We start from the raw sequence: 15,981 nt of genomic DNA on the forward strand, positions 1-15,981 counted from the left end.
AGGCTCCTCAAGTCTTTACAAAGTTTCACATTCTTTACATGCAATTGTTTCATGTCAGAAGATTGTCCGACTCCATGGTTCCCACTATCTCTGAAATTTTGATTTTGACAAACTACACTTCCCCCAAAAACTTCCAGATTTTCGTCCTTTTTGAAATGAATGTCATGTTGCGTTTGAGATGTCAAGAAAGTGTTTGAATTTTTAAAAAGATTTGATGCAATCGTTCAGCAATGTGTTTCATTTTGATTTTCTTTTATATACTAAAACTTTACTTTACTGATGTTTGATTAAATTCATGTCTTATTTAATTAATTTGTTTTCCAAACTGGTGTTACTGATTGTTCGTACAGAGTGAAAGAAATGGATTGATGAATATAAATACAGGACTTGAGCATATCAAAATTGATGTACTGCATGTTGAAAAGGAGTTGTTTCCCTTTTTAATCTGTCTGTGTTTTAAATGCTGTTTGATTGATTATGTGTGAATGATGAAATTACAGCCTAATCTTGACATTTGAAATAAAGAATGAACCAATTTATCATTCTTGTTTTGTCATTTTCAAAAAATGATCAAAGCTTTTTTAACTTTTAAAATTTTGAGAAAAAAAATTGTGATCCATCAAGCCTTTGAAGCCTATTATTTTTCTCCATGATCGATGACGAATATGATAAATATTTATTTTGAACATTGGTTTTCAAAAGCTTTGATTGCAACTGCATTTTAAACTGAAGAGGTAAGTCTATTAAGTAAACTTCTATTCAGACATTGCATGCAAACTTTTGATCCGTTAAGAGTAGAATGCCAATATGTTGTATTAGAAGAATTGAAAATATTCATTCAATATAATCTCTATAGAAATTCTAGCAATTGCTTTCATTAAGAGAGAGCTCTATAAAAAAACTTTTAATTCATCATTATATCAGTTTGATTACCCAACTTGTCATGAGGTGTATAAGGGAAAATATGTCCAAAGCTTGAAAGGTACATAGTGCATGGCCAATAACTAACCCTGGTTGTCAATCAAAGAATAGTTTTACCAACATATTTATATGTCCATGTCCCAGTGGATGGGGAATTTAGTGTTACCCATGTCCGTCTTAAGACTGTCTGTATGTACCAAAATAGGTTTCTGTTCTCGAACTTTAGTTATTATGAAACTGATACATAATGTTTATAATCACAAAATTTTTGAATTTAGGTGGCATTACTTTGATCATTCTTGAGTTATGTCCCTTTACAATGTTTTATATGTAAGCAGGGGCATCATCTGTTTCCAATGGACACATTCTCCATTTATTTTTAAATTACTCTCTATGGACTGTTTAATTTGGGATTCTAATTTTTACATATCAGACATAATCAAGTAAAGACTACACTTATTAAAATATGTAAATTTGAATTCTTTTTATAGGTATATGGATAAGATGAATTGATGCAGATTAAAGTCATTTGAAGATGGAGCTTTTATATTTTTTTAAAGAAATGTTTGGTACTAAATATTTACTGAAAAGATATCTGTGTTCAATGGAATGTTTTTTGTGTGTGTCTTTATTCCATTCCAGAGTTGACATATTCTGAGTTCTTAAGAGGTTTTTCCCCTGATAATCCTTGAAGAAAATCTGCTTGTCCTTGTTGTTAGTTCTATTGCAAAATAACGAAATTGTGGTTGTCCTTCTACTTTTTTTTTCTTGTTTAATGCTTTCGATTGGGGCATATGGTAGGAACAACCCCCATCCTTCATCCAGGGTTGAAAATCAAGTTTTAAAAATGACTGGATTTGCCCCTGGACAATAATGCCATAAAAAAAAAACTTTTGGTGCAGTGGACAAATGTGGGTTGTCATTTGATTTTTCTCACAATGCTTTTGATGATTACAAATGGAAAAACATACACATTTTAATCTAAATAACTGCATTTCTGAAGTGGAAAATAGTTGAATATGGCAATAAAACATAAAGACATTTTCATGAATTATGTCCCTTTTGGGACTGTACATTGACACAGTATTTCAGCGTCTAAATCAAAGAACAAAAATCTTCTTTGTCTCTCAGATTTATGAATTTTCATTTTGATTCAAACTATAAAATTTGATGATTTGTTTTATGTGTCTTTTATCTGAAAATCAACTATTATCAACCATGTGTCAGGGAATAGTTAATAGAAACAAAATACTAACTCTGAAAACAAAATGAAAGCAACCTGATACCATCTTTTAATAGGTAGTCAACCATAAAACATTTTTATAGTGATTTATGATTGAAGTTATTGTCATATTTTATTGCCGGGATTGATGGCTTCTGTTCATGACAGATTGGTATTGGAAATCGCACCCAGTTTCACCGATCTTACATGACCGTGGATCTTAATTTACATACGAGACCCCATAATGGATTGTAATCAGTCTTAAAGTTCCATATAAATCACTGTATATTATTGCTAATGTCAGACTTATGTTTTCCATGCTTCAATCAGGACCATATCAATAACTTTTAGCTGTGGCAGGAGTTGTTTGTATTTTTATGAGAGATGTCTCTGGGTGGGAAATTTTATCTTCTTTTCTAGACTTGATGTAATATGAATATTTATAATTCATTTACTATTATTGCATGTTTGGCTATTATTGCATGTACGATATTAAAAAGCTGTGATCTTGGCATTTATTGGATTTGTTGTGTTGTGTTATCATTCACCTTAATGGGTTTTTTCCTAATATGGGTATATTTTATTTCCCTTTCAATTTAGTTTTTAGACATTCAAATGTTTGTTTAAAGATTTTAAATTTAGAATAATTTTTGAAAATAAAATTGTAAAGAGTTTAATCTAAGGACCTTTCAATCAAGTTGTTCAAAGTATGCACTGGTAGAACATTTTGTTATTTGAAATAAAGATATTGGTGAATTTAATTATTTTGGTTTAAATATCAAGAAAAAACAAGAGAGTTTTTAAAAAGCAGTCATTAAGGTTGTCTTTATAAAGGGGATCAAAAATATTTGACCACTTACACTTACACAAATAGCAAAGTGGAAATACCTAAGTGTGATAGAGTTTTATGGAAAATATATATATGGTTTCTTCCAAAGATATAAAATTGCCGCTATTAAGAATTATAGCCATAAAACTACTAAGGAAACATGTTGTTCCGACTAAAAGAAATTCTCTGGGAAACTTTGTCATAAACAATGCCATAATATCAGTTCCTGTTGGAATAAATATTCTATAGATCTATATAAGAAGATGTGAACACTATTCTTATATGGAATAAATATTCGATAGATATAAGAAGATGTGGTATGAGTGCCACATCTTCTTTTACCTTTTACTCTGTAAGGAACATCTTGTAACTAATATATTATGAAGGAACTTGTTATTTCCTGACAAATATACTATGAAAATATTCAAGAGTTATCTCCCTTTTACTGTATACCATTTCACCTGTTTTTGAACCAATCTTGAGTGCTTATAGCAGACTTAATGCTGACTGATCTCTTGTCTTACGACATAAATATATTTGTCTGTGTGACATTTGTCTGATTCTTTCTCTTTATCCCTCCAGTTTAAATGGAAACAAATTAGGATAAAAATAAGAAAAGTCAGTGATGGATAAGTTTTAATATTGCCATGGTAACTGTCAGAAAGCATCAAATAAAGTAGAAAAGCCATCGGTTGTATGGTCCCACATTGTCTGTTAGTTGACATTGAAATATGATGTTTAGCTGCATCTAGTGAGCTTCTTTTGACAGGAATATCATCATAAATCCTTAAAGTATTGTCTAAACTTACTGGTAAATATTTTGATTGAGTGGTATCCGTTTCTGGTGTCAAATATCGGAGGGGATATTAACGAGTCAGGCAGTGTAACATACGACATATTGTGTTAAGCTCTTGATGTATGTCTCTTAGGTGTTTTAAGAAAAATCATTTCTCAGTTTATTTTTCAAGCATTGCTATCTGTCACCAGGGATTTGAATGTTGTTTGTTAACCCCTAAGAGCCTAAGATAAAAGATGAAAAATATCAGTAATAAATTAGTTTATCTATTGTATAGGTAATTTACTCCATCAAATTTATCTTGTAACCTATTTATTTTGTCTGTTGAATTATAAGATCTGTTCATCTAGTCTTTCATCTCTGTTTATCCATTATTCATTCTTGAATACTACTTTCTGTCTGCACTTATTGTTATATTTTCACATTTTTCTTCCTTCTATTTTTCAGAAACTGTAGTGTTAAAATCTGTTTTAGTACTTTTGTTTTAGATAATTATCAAACTTTTAATTTATTGAACACTTTTGATGTTTTGCTATTGTTCTGATTCAAATAGAGATTTGGATTTGATACCTGAGAGTTACAAAAATTTAAATCATCACGCTTTTTTGAAGGTGATCAATGGGTGTTACATTTTGCATATTTCTAAGATAATAGTATGGATCTGGTAAATTTCAGATTTTTTTTTAATTCTTTTATTAACAAAATTGGCTAGAAAAGTGTTTGGTTTTGTCAAATTTTATGGTCTTTTTCTGTTTTTATATATACCTTTTGAGTTTGGTATTTTTGTAAACACATTTTGTAAATCTAAAAATAGAATTTTGTATTTTAGAATGCAAAAATCACTATATTGAACCTCTATATTATAAAGCTTATATCAAACAGTGATGCAGTTTAACAAATGTACTTAGGTTTTGGTCCAGTTTCATTATATTTAACTGAAAATGTGTCAGTTTTGCTTTTGACCACTTATGAGTCTTATCTTAAACTGAAAACAGACCAGACTGTTTGAGTAACATGCACATAATTATGTACAGGGAGTGCTTTAAAGGAAATGTTTTATATTGTGAATCAAAAAGGGACCAAATGGACTGGGGAATATGGTGTGTCGTGTTTCTTTTGGAAATTAGGCACATAAAGTATGATAAATGATAAATTTCTGGACACCAACTAACAAATTTAAAACAATAAATATCAATCCAGCATCATTACTTGTTTATTTAGACAAAGATAATGCACTTACAAAATAATTTTCATTTTGAGACTCTTCTTTTCAAAAAACCCTTACCATAATAAAATTATGCCAGAAATCATGAAGCTTGTATTGTGGAAGATTGATTGGTTGATAGCTTATACATGTACCAGTATATAGTGAATAAATAGTAATAAAAATTTAATGATTGATTATTTTGTAAGAGTTGCCTCTCTTTTGACCTCACCTGAAGTGAATAGTCATTATTAAGCTATATTTGTAACAGATATAAGGCCTTATCAGACAAAATATGACTGATTTATTAATAAAACTATAGTTTCAAAGTCCAAATGATGGTACCAACAGTTGAATAAGCCTCACAGATTCTTTTTCATGGACCATAACTGACCAATGTCTAACCTATACATTTATATGGTTGTACTTAAGATCTCTTGACCTTGTGGAGTAATTTGTATGATGATGAATGTTCAACCATGTATATCAGTTTATAATCTATACATATTACCTGTGGACATTGACCACCATGCAGACCTATATATCATATAGACTTGATTGTCCTCAGACTAACTATCACCTGTCTCCTTGTGATGATGATGTTATACTCACCTGTCCTGGTCATAATCATGTAGATTTCACAGATTAGACAGATGCTAAAAATTCTGTAGGGGGGAATGTTGTACTTAGGTGTTTGCACATGTGTTTTGATAGTTTTGAACACAATGGACTTGTAAGTACATGAAGATCAATCATGTTTGCATGTTGTTGTGACTGGTCAGTTTTAAGGGGGTCTTCATCTGAATACTTCAGAAACCATTGGCCAATAAAATTTGATTTTAATTTTAATGCAGTAACTTATTCTATTTTGAAGAAGACCAGTTATATTCATATACTTCCACATGGCCAAATAGGGTAAACAATTTGAATTTAATTGACTGTAATTAAAAACTAGATATTTAAGTACATGCATAGGAAAAAATAAATGTGTCAATTTTAGTCTTGCAACAATTTTTGCATCACTGAATCAATGGTACCAGTGGCCTTGCATAGTTTTGGAAAAGTGAAGGTCCAAATGTTTGACCAAAATTTTGCAAAGGACCTCCACAATTTTGGTATTTTGCAGTAGAAATGATGGTAACGACCAGCAGATTTTGCAGTAGAAATGATGGTAACGACCAGCAGATTTTGCACATCAAGGACCATCAGGGTAAAAAGATTTTTCTGTATCCTTGGGGACCATCCATTATAATTGGGAATACAAGTTTTGCTATTTGACATTCTTTTTCTGACATATATACCTGGAATTTATGATATTTATCATAAAACAGCTTCTGATATTTCAGATAATAATGGTTTGAAAAAACTTTGATAATATTTATTCAATGGGAGATAACTCTATTTTTCATTGGTTCCTAAGGAAATACCATGAAGTGATATTTTACTGCCACAGAATGATGAATGAGTAACTCTAAGGCCTAACAGCTGCTCTGGTAGTAGTAAGAAGAACATTTAATCATCAAAATAAATGTCAAATTTGACAAACATATGATATTTCTACCCTTGTTTTCTGCATTACGTTTACTTAATGTTTATTACAACTTGTTAAGCTGATTTGTATGCTTTTCACTTAACCTTCGACCTTGTCGGTGTAATTCACAGAAAGACTCCTACTTCCAGTATTACGTCTTGTCATTGTTTTTTACCTGAACAATTAATTTACAGGTATTAATTATGTGTATTTCTGTAGGTGTGACAAAGAGATTTTGATTGTTCCAATTTATTACTGTGTTAGGACCAGAGTGATATACGGTACTCTGATGATCTTCTCGTGGCCTTTTTTTAAAGGGGCACAGCTGCCAGTAGCATCTGTGTCTTTCATCATAGTTTTTTATTAGGGAATATACAAATCCATCTTTATTGTTTATATACTGTATAAAGAATGACAGATTGCTATGAGATTTTTTTCTTCTCTAAAACTGATGTTCTGTCTTCAGCTATAAATTAATCCCACTGTAATTTTGATACATGTATCTTTTTTTTCATATGAATGCGATGATGAATTTTAACATTTTGCTGCATGCTAACAAATAGTCACCTAAAATTAGCTTTAAAGAAGAATGCTTGTCAGTTTTATATATTTTTTCTTTTTCTTTTTTACGCTTGGTAAGTAAATCATAAGAACTTGATGGCTTGGAGATATGTAATGATATATAGAAATTCAGCGTAGGCATGTAGATTTATATTATGTGGTACATGTATACTTTCTTTCTTTTTAAAGAAGAACTAAAAACAAGACATGATTTTGAGCTTGACATTTGACAGATTCTTTAAGGGATAGTGTGTGGGCTGCCAAACATTTTGAAAAAATTGTAATTCTAGGAAAAATATATATATGTTATTTGTTTTTTTATATCTTTTTGATAAAAATGTGTAGGAGAGTGTCTGTCTTTTGTGATTGCTCTCATTTTTATCAGACCTTTAGGAAACGAAATGTAAAATGTTTGAAGTTGTTCAGGTCACATGACTTTACAGCCCCTTTCTGGGGTACTCACTCACGTCTGGGGGACCAGAATTTCTCAATGCATATATTATTAGTCTAGCTATTAGGAAGAAAAGTAAAACTTATGACATCTATTATTTCAGAATGAACGACAATTTAAATTCACACTTAGGAATTTTTTTGGTACATTGATTTTTTAATTGCAAAAGTTTTTAAATTTAAGACAATTTTTAAACAATTTCATGTCAACGCTATTTAGTTAAAATAAGATCCTTGGAGTTTTATTTTAATGATGATATAAATACTCCTGATTTTGATATAAAATATTAAGGGACAGATTGTGTTAGCAAATCAAGATGTAAATATGAATGTACCCCTGAAAGACTTCTCTGGGAGTAAAACACAGTAGTAAATGTCCTCTGGTTTTCATTCATTTGTTTTCTACGTTTGTAATCTCAGTAACTGTCATAAGATCAGAAGTTATTTGAAGATAGAATTTGATTTGTTTCCTTGCTTGACATCCATACAATATGAAAAATGATACCGATGAATTGACAGTGATATAGAAAAAAATTGAATTACTAGTGTACACTTCAATGGGAAAGAAAAAGATAAATGGTGCAATCTTTGTCATTTGATATAAAATGATGAGTCACAATTAAGATATTAATGATTTTCTTGCCACCCTTTGTATTTATTATTATGGGTTTGACAGGTAAATTGGAATACAGTAGTCCCTGGGGGTCGTAATTCTCCTGCATTCTGACAGTCTGTCAAAGCTTCTGTCATAGTCAATATATCCTAGTTACTGAGGTCACAATAGTATGTGATTGGTTTAGATAATACAAACTACTTTACATGTCTTTGAAAGTCATCATGCATGTTTCATTGAATTAATGTGAGGCTTTAGACAACTTTTTAACTCAAGTGCCTGTGTGAATGAACTGTTGCCAACACATGGTGTCTGTCAGCCTGTTATCCTTTGATGATGATCTCATAAAGAGCGCATTTGTTTCTAACCTAAACGATGTAAACGATTACGCGCGTAGTCGTTTAATCCATTTGTTTCTTACAGTTTTTGGTCAACGTTGACATCGTTCACATAAACGATGTACGCGCAAAATACTCGCGTAGTCGTTGATCGTTTATCGTTGAGACGTGTAAACGATAAATTTGTTTCTGCATCTGTCGTTTAAATAATTACGAGCACGTGTTGTTTTAATAAAGTCCTGGTTATTTATTTCCCGCACTTTTACCTGTTTGTTTACAGTGCGTGAGTGTAATCTATTTCTGTCTGACTACGCGGGGTCGATAAAGTTTATTAAACGATGTATTTGTTTCTAGCAGCTTAACGTTTACTAAACGATAGTCATCGATGACAAAATTTCGGGTTAGAAACAAATGCACTCAAAATATAACAAGACCAAAATGAACAAGTTAGTCATATATGTAAGGCAAAAAAAAAACATTGAGGTAATTAGTGATTCTAATTCTGTAATTATCAGATTTCTTATTCTTAAAGTCGAAATGTTTTAGGGAAATGATCTGGAATTTCATGGTGTGTCATAAAAAATGTCTGGACTTCACAGTGCTCGTTCAAAGATGTATATAAAATGTTATTGCTAGTATAGACATAAAAAAAAATTGTTAGGTAGATTAGACAGGAAACACAGCTATATAATGTTGGGCCTTAAAGTTTTAGGTTGATTCAATGGAAGAGTTTCATGTTTTTGAACTGTTGTACCCATTTTAGGGCAATGTTTAACTATGATTGGCTTATCTCCAAAATTTGAGAAGATAATGAGAAGACCCTCTAGGTAAAATGCTCTTAGTGTTTATTTAATGGCAACCATGGTGGCATTGGTGGCACAAACTAGTTCCTATTGAAACCCTTAGGAATAGAACATATCCTTTTTCTCTAGGCTAACTTAATATAACTTTATGAGAATTTCGGGAAGGCTTCCTTTTTGGTTCTAAACAGATTTATGAAAAGTCAGCAAGACACAACTTTAAGATTTGATTTGGTTTGACATTATGAAAATTATCAAAAATCCTCTGCTCTAAAACTAAAAGGCAAAGTATTTGAAACTTTGGAACATATATGAAATTAATCATCTGTAGTATAAAATTTTGTTAGCATATATATTCTAATGGATGCTCTTTGGTGAATTTGGAAAGCTTTTTTGTAAAACTAGTACTTAAACAAGAAACCATCAAAGAAGACTGAAAGCCATTGATTACTTAAACATGTATTCATCATGTTTAAGAAAATCAAGATTTACTAATAGTGTTTTTTACTATTTGCATAGCCCTTGATGTTGCCCCATTAATGTTCTTATCGCCAATAATTAATATAACTGTTTTTGTTTGATCTTTTGAAGACAACTTTAATGATACAACAAATTTTGGTAATGAAATTATGGCAATAAAGATAAATGTTATTTCAAAAGATTAATAAGATAGAACTGGCTTGACGCTATTGATATTTAATCACTTATACAATAATGCTTCGACTTTGAATGGATTAGTAGGGAGTGCTTTTTCACAGGTAGAGTTTAAAATTTTTATAATCACTTTAAGTGGATTAAATTCTTAACCTGCACAGCTTTGATATAGAACCATTGGTATTAGATTGTCTGATAAACATCAGTTTCAAAATTAAATCTTATTACATAATGTTCGCATAAATCATTTGTATAAAGGAAGGAGGAATAAAATTAATATAGATAGATTATTTAAAGTTATTGACAAGTATTTTCATGGGATGAGAAAATCCTTCAAAACAGTTTGAGGTGCGTTTGAATTATTCCCACCAATTGTTGTCATTAATAAGAATGCAATAACATGAACTATTGGGGTTATGTTAACACTTGTTTTATCCAGTAACAAGAATGCCTGTCCTCCTGTCCATAAAAGAAGTACATTGTTGTCAAAGAGTTGTCATGAGGAAACGATGATAGTCTGTCTGAAGGGGACGATAAATGGCTGACCCGTGCTAAGAGAGAGCTACATATCTTGCACTTAAAAGACACCCTTGTAGATATGAAAAAGAGCAGGCTAATGGCACAACCAGTCAGCACTTGCACCCGCAAAGTGGAAAAGGATTAATATAAGTTGCAAAAACTTGTTTCCCAATCCACTAATAACTTAAGAGACAACTAACCAACCAAAGAGCAGAAAACAAGACAAAGCCACTAATGGGTCTTCAACGAAGCAAGAAAATCCTGCACCCAGATGCAGTCTTCTACTGGCCCCTAATAATAATGTATACTAGGTCAATGTAATGTATGTTGTTAACCTAACATACTGCTTCCTAAGAAAGCTTATATTCTGCATAATGTATACCAATGATGTGTATAGAAAATTATGCAATTTAAACAAAAAGTTTCTTATCCCATTAATTATTGAATGATTAAAGAAAAAAGCATAACCCTTACAGCATGCACACTTTTAGAAAGTACATGATTCCACAAAATAATTAGCTTCGAAACAGTTGGAATAGGTAAAAGAATATTGATAAAGAAGTGCATCTCATATGCAAAATTTAACATATATGGAAATAGTTCAATGAACCATCTTTTTTTGATGATTCATCAAAACCAGAATCCTAATAATATATTGAAATTTAAACAAAAATGCTAGTTTTCAATTGTCCTTATTTTATAAATAATTCATAAAAAATCAATACTTGCAATGCTGGTGCATTTGTACTTTTTTTAAGCTAGAATGTGTGCTGTGTTTTTTGGAAGAGTATATTATTCTCAGAATGATAAGTATGCAGTTCAATACATGTATATAATGCTTACTTTATCTACTCGACTCCTAATTAATACAGAGACATATAATATTGTATTATATGTCTCTGGTTAATATAAGCTACAATGCTTTAATTTGAAAATTTTGTATGTATAATAGAGAGTACATAAAATGTATTTGTCGGTATAATAGTCAGAATGGTTTTGTTAGTAAAATCATTGAAGTTTTTTTTTTTAAATAAGCGAAAATATTGTGTTATTTACAGTCTTTGAGTTTATAACACATTGCTTAATCAAAAGTTACTGTACAAGTGATGAGTATAAAACATGATTTTGTGAATTTAAATCCCCTAATTTAAATTTTTGTTTGATTTATGTGAAAATTTTATTTGCTTTATGGAATTAATTTTGTTGCAGAAAAAGAATCAGAATTTACGAGATTTTCAGTATTTTTTCATACAGACAGATCGTGTTAATGTTGTGTTTCAGCACAATGCAGTTTATTTACGTGCAGTGAAAATAATGATTTCAGCCGCACCATTTGGGAGTTGCATGTACAAGTAATTTATGAATGATTTAGACGTGTGATTGATTGTCCCTTTGTTTTCGTCATCTAAAGCTCTAAAAGCGATAATAAAAGTCTTGTCAAGCAAATGATATCAACAACAAATCCTTTGCAAAACAAGGTGTCAGATATCATTTGATTGAATGAGTAGTTCGCAATTAATACCCATTTCTTACTGTGCCATGGGATTCTCCTTAATAATACCCAGTTAGGCCCAATTGTAATAACAAGCGATCATAAATCAGGCAGCACACTGACAACTTCTTTCTTATGAAGGATTTAAATCATTCATTTTCTTCTAGTAAAGGTTGTCAGGGCTCTTCAGAATCCATACATTAAAAGCATCTGGCTGAACATTTTGGTTAATAAATTATCAACTTCGATGGGGTAGAAATAAGGGTGTTTTTATGTGAAAATACTCTCATTAAATAGCATTGTCATTTTTATGGTGAGTTAGCTGACAGGCTATATACATAAAATTGCAATATTTAATTTCCTGATATGGGAAAATAAATTTAAGAATGCTAAAAAAAGAGTCGTGTTTAATGTAGTTTACTACAAAACACCTTATAAAGAATGACTGGTATTGAAAAACATGTTTATAAAATCGCGGAAGTGAATTGAATGTGATTTTAAAGTTTTAATTATGTATGATAATTATAGACATTTAAATAAACTTTAAATGACATTTTTTGCTGTTTATGTAATGTAACTTTACTTTTTTGCATTAGAGTTAAAGTGATGTTAAATTCTTGGTTTAAGAATTTAGGCTGAGAAAACTGAATAAGATCTCAATGATCTGAGCGTCACTGATGAGTCTTATGTAGACAAAACGTGTGTCTGGCATACTAAATTATAATCCTGATACCTTTGATAACTATCTCAATGACTTCATGAATTTTCAGTTTGGACTTGGGTGAAATGTTACAGCATTTTGTTGCCGAATAAGGTTAGATTTGCTGATTTGTTATATCTAATCAACACAGTCATAATTCTAAATTAGCAAATACATGTACTGTGGATTCATTTATTTTCGTTTGTATCAATTTTCGTGGATTGCTGAAAACTTGCATATTCGTGGATATTTAATTACGTGGTTTGCCCATCTCCTTATACAAAGTCTATTCACAATTTGATGTTTGTTGAACATTTGAATTCGTGGTTCACCTGAACCCACGAAAATTGGTATACAACAAATAATAATGAATCCACAGTATCATATTAGTTGCACAATAACACTATAGTAACCTGTCATACCAAGTTACATTCTGAATCATGTGAATGACGAAACAAGAACTTTTCGTTATGACAAGGGATGTAACTTTTGAATGACAAATGTCTAGTGCATTAAAATTGGTGGGCAGACTAATAAAATTGAGAATGGAAATGGGGAATGTGACAAAGAGACATTTCAACCCGACCATATAATAGACAGCAGCAGAAGATGACACCAATAGGTCTGCAATGCAGTGAGAAACTCCAGCACCTGGAGGCATCCTTCAGCTGGCCCCCAAATAAATATATTTAGACTTAACCATCTTGTGGCCAAAAGAAGTTACACAAATTTAAAAAAAAAAAATTGAAGGGGAGTGATCTGAATCTAAGAATCATTTCTGTATGGCCTTGATTGTACAGAATCTAAGAACCATTTGTTTATGACCTTGATTGTAATAAAACTTAATTTGGTTATGAAAAAAAGAACAAAACACAGTAGAAGGCAGTACTACCATGACAAACAATTAAGAATTTGTTGTCATAACAGAATGACTAAGTTTAGAATTGGACGTGGAGGGAAGTGATAGATTAGTATGATTTATCACCTTAACGTTGACACATTGTTACAGTTTATTAGTTTATTTAAACTTGTTTATTGTATGCAACTGGGTACTAATGAGTTTTGGGTGCTTTAAAGTTATAAATATTGGACATAATCGATGATTGTTAATTAAAATTTCCAACATTGCATGATCTTGTCTTAACATGAAAGGTACTGAATTAAGTCATGTGGATGTTTGTTGACCAAAGTAGCAAAAGATAAGATGCACGAGTACACTTTTAGCCTTGAAAGTTATGGGTATTGTTTACATGTACTAGTTTTACTCATCAGCTATGTCGGTCTGTCCATCTGTTTATAAACTTATTAAATTTATGTCATTTTTTTATAAGAATTTAAAACAAGCAGCTTGCTGGAATAAGGTATTATTAGTGGTAGCCTGGTTTTTCCTCAGTTTCTGTCTGTAAATGACACATTTTTGTCTTGTCTTTCTCAACAACTTCAAGACATAGCATCTTCATGATAATGAATGGCAATCTTTGTATATTTTTACTGTACAGTGTGACATGGTTTCAGGGTTGGAACCCCCCCTTTTTTTTTGGACGATCAATGTATTTGAATGGGAGCATATAGCTGGAAACCCCCCCCCCCTTTTACTCTGGGTTGGGAACCCCCCTTTTAAAATGGCTGGATCCTCCCCTGAATATCATCTGAACTCATCCTGAACCTTTAAATAAGATCAAGATTCGTAGGCCTGATGCCGAATGTATTTGAGGGGGTTATAATGGTACGAGTTGTAATGTACATGTATTTAGAGGTCACAGTATAGAAAAGTTCTTTTATTTATATTTAAATCCCTCCTCAACTGTCAATGACATCAACAACATAAGTCTTGCTCAAATTAGGAAAAAAAATTATGTAAATGTTCCATAACAGGAATATTTAAAATACATTAAAGTATAAGGTTCTAATTGCAGCTTGTTTGATATCTTGGACTGCAAGATGATCAACCAATTGTGATTATAATAGGATTGTTTGTATGGATAGACAGGTGTAATTTCTTATATTGTATAGCAAATTACCCGCTATTAAATTCCGAGGATTGTCAAATCCTCAATCACGATTTTTGATTTTTTTTTTTAATTATGATACCCGATGATTTCAAATGAAAGATTTATTTTGACATTAAAAGGAAAATAATTAAACAAATTATTATTGATGGGAGCTCATCCCTTCTTTTATGAGCTTTGATGGACTTGATTATATATATGGTTTCAAGCTAATATCATTTATGACAATATTATATACTCCAAGGTCAATGAAATAATAGTAGGTATAAATATAGTTTACATATTGCTTGACTGTAAGGCTTTATATTGTGTAATGAAATGGTTTGTAATATGAACAAAAAGAGATTTGAATAAATGTCAATGAGACAGCAATCAAACCACACAAAATATCAAAATACATTTATTGAGGTCAAATTTGTCAATAGACTGTAAATAAGTTCATATAATATTTCAAGCTGAAAACCATCAGGGCCAAGTCTTGCAAGTTGCAAATGATCATAAGAAACGAAGATCCTTCAGTAACAGTAAATGCTTGGTTTATCAATAACCTCAGCCAATGATAGCTTGCTGTTCGTTGTGATCCAAGGCTTCATGTTGAAGACTACTTTGACCTATAATGGTTTACTTTTACAAATTGTGACTTGGATGGAGAGTTGTCTCATTGGCACTCATACCACATCTTCCTATATCTATTTGGATTGAGTGTAGCAATGTCATACAGTCATGCAAAAAAAAAATAAACACAAGACTGTATTATAAAGAGGACATTAATGTTTCTTAGACTAACCTAATCTTTGTCCGCAATGGATGTCATTATGTAAGCTTAACATTGGCAGAAACAAATTCATCATTTAATTATTTTGCACTTCAAGACATGAAACAACCAATACAAATAAATGCAATGTTTGCTCTAGTCTATAAGTAATGCACTAAAAACGATTATAGAGCATGTGAATTAATTGTACATTCATCATCTACTTAAAAGATTACAATGACAGACGGCAAAATTTACCAAAAAAATTGGAATTTAGTGACTGCATTTAGTAATTTATCTCATTTAAGTTAGAAACAAGTACAATGTACTGTAAATTCGGAAACTATTGCGTGCATTTATTATTGATATTTTGTGATTTTAGACTAAATACGATTTTAATTTTTGCGATATGGAGAAAAATCCTGTTTAATTCAAATAAAAATTTTAAAATGTGACTTTCAATTATTGCAATTATATTCCTGTCGCATTTTTAGCAATAATAAACACATAGCAATAATTTCTGAATTAACAGTATGCTCTAAGTTATATCAAAACTGTAGAAAACAAGGGCACATTCCAGCATATGGT

The 15,981-nt window shown here is 31.0% G+C and overlaps 1 protein-coding gene across 2 annotated transcripts in view; it reads left to right on the forward strand.

Moving 5' to 3' along the window:
• The window catches only part of LOC143079610 (uncharacterized), a 59,780-nt gene that overhangs the window by 28,030 nt on the left and 15,769 nt on the right, over positions 1-15,981 (forward strand). Inside the window, exon 1 of one of the 2 annotated variants that reach the window (XM_076255043.1) lies at positions 12,609-12,744. The exons of the other annotated variant lie outside the window; for it this stretch is intronic. The gene's annotated coding sequence lies outside the window, so the exon portion shown is untranslated. Of the gene's footprint in view, positions 1-12,608; positions 12,745-15,981 lie in introns of those variants that run through there. 2 annotated transcript variants of the gene reach the window in all.

The sequence above is a fragment of the Mytilus galloprovincialis genome, chromosome 6, assembly GCF_965363235.1.
Source record: "Mytilus galloprovincialis chromosome 6, xbMytGall1.hap1.1, whole genome shotgun sequence".
In the NCBI taxonomy this organism is placed as follows: domain Eukaryota; kingdom Metazoa; phylum Mollusca; class Bivalvia; order Mytilida; family Mytilidae; genus Mytilus; species Mytilus galloprovincialis.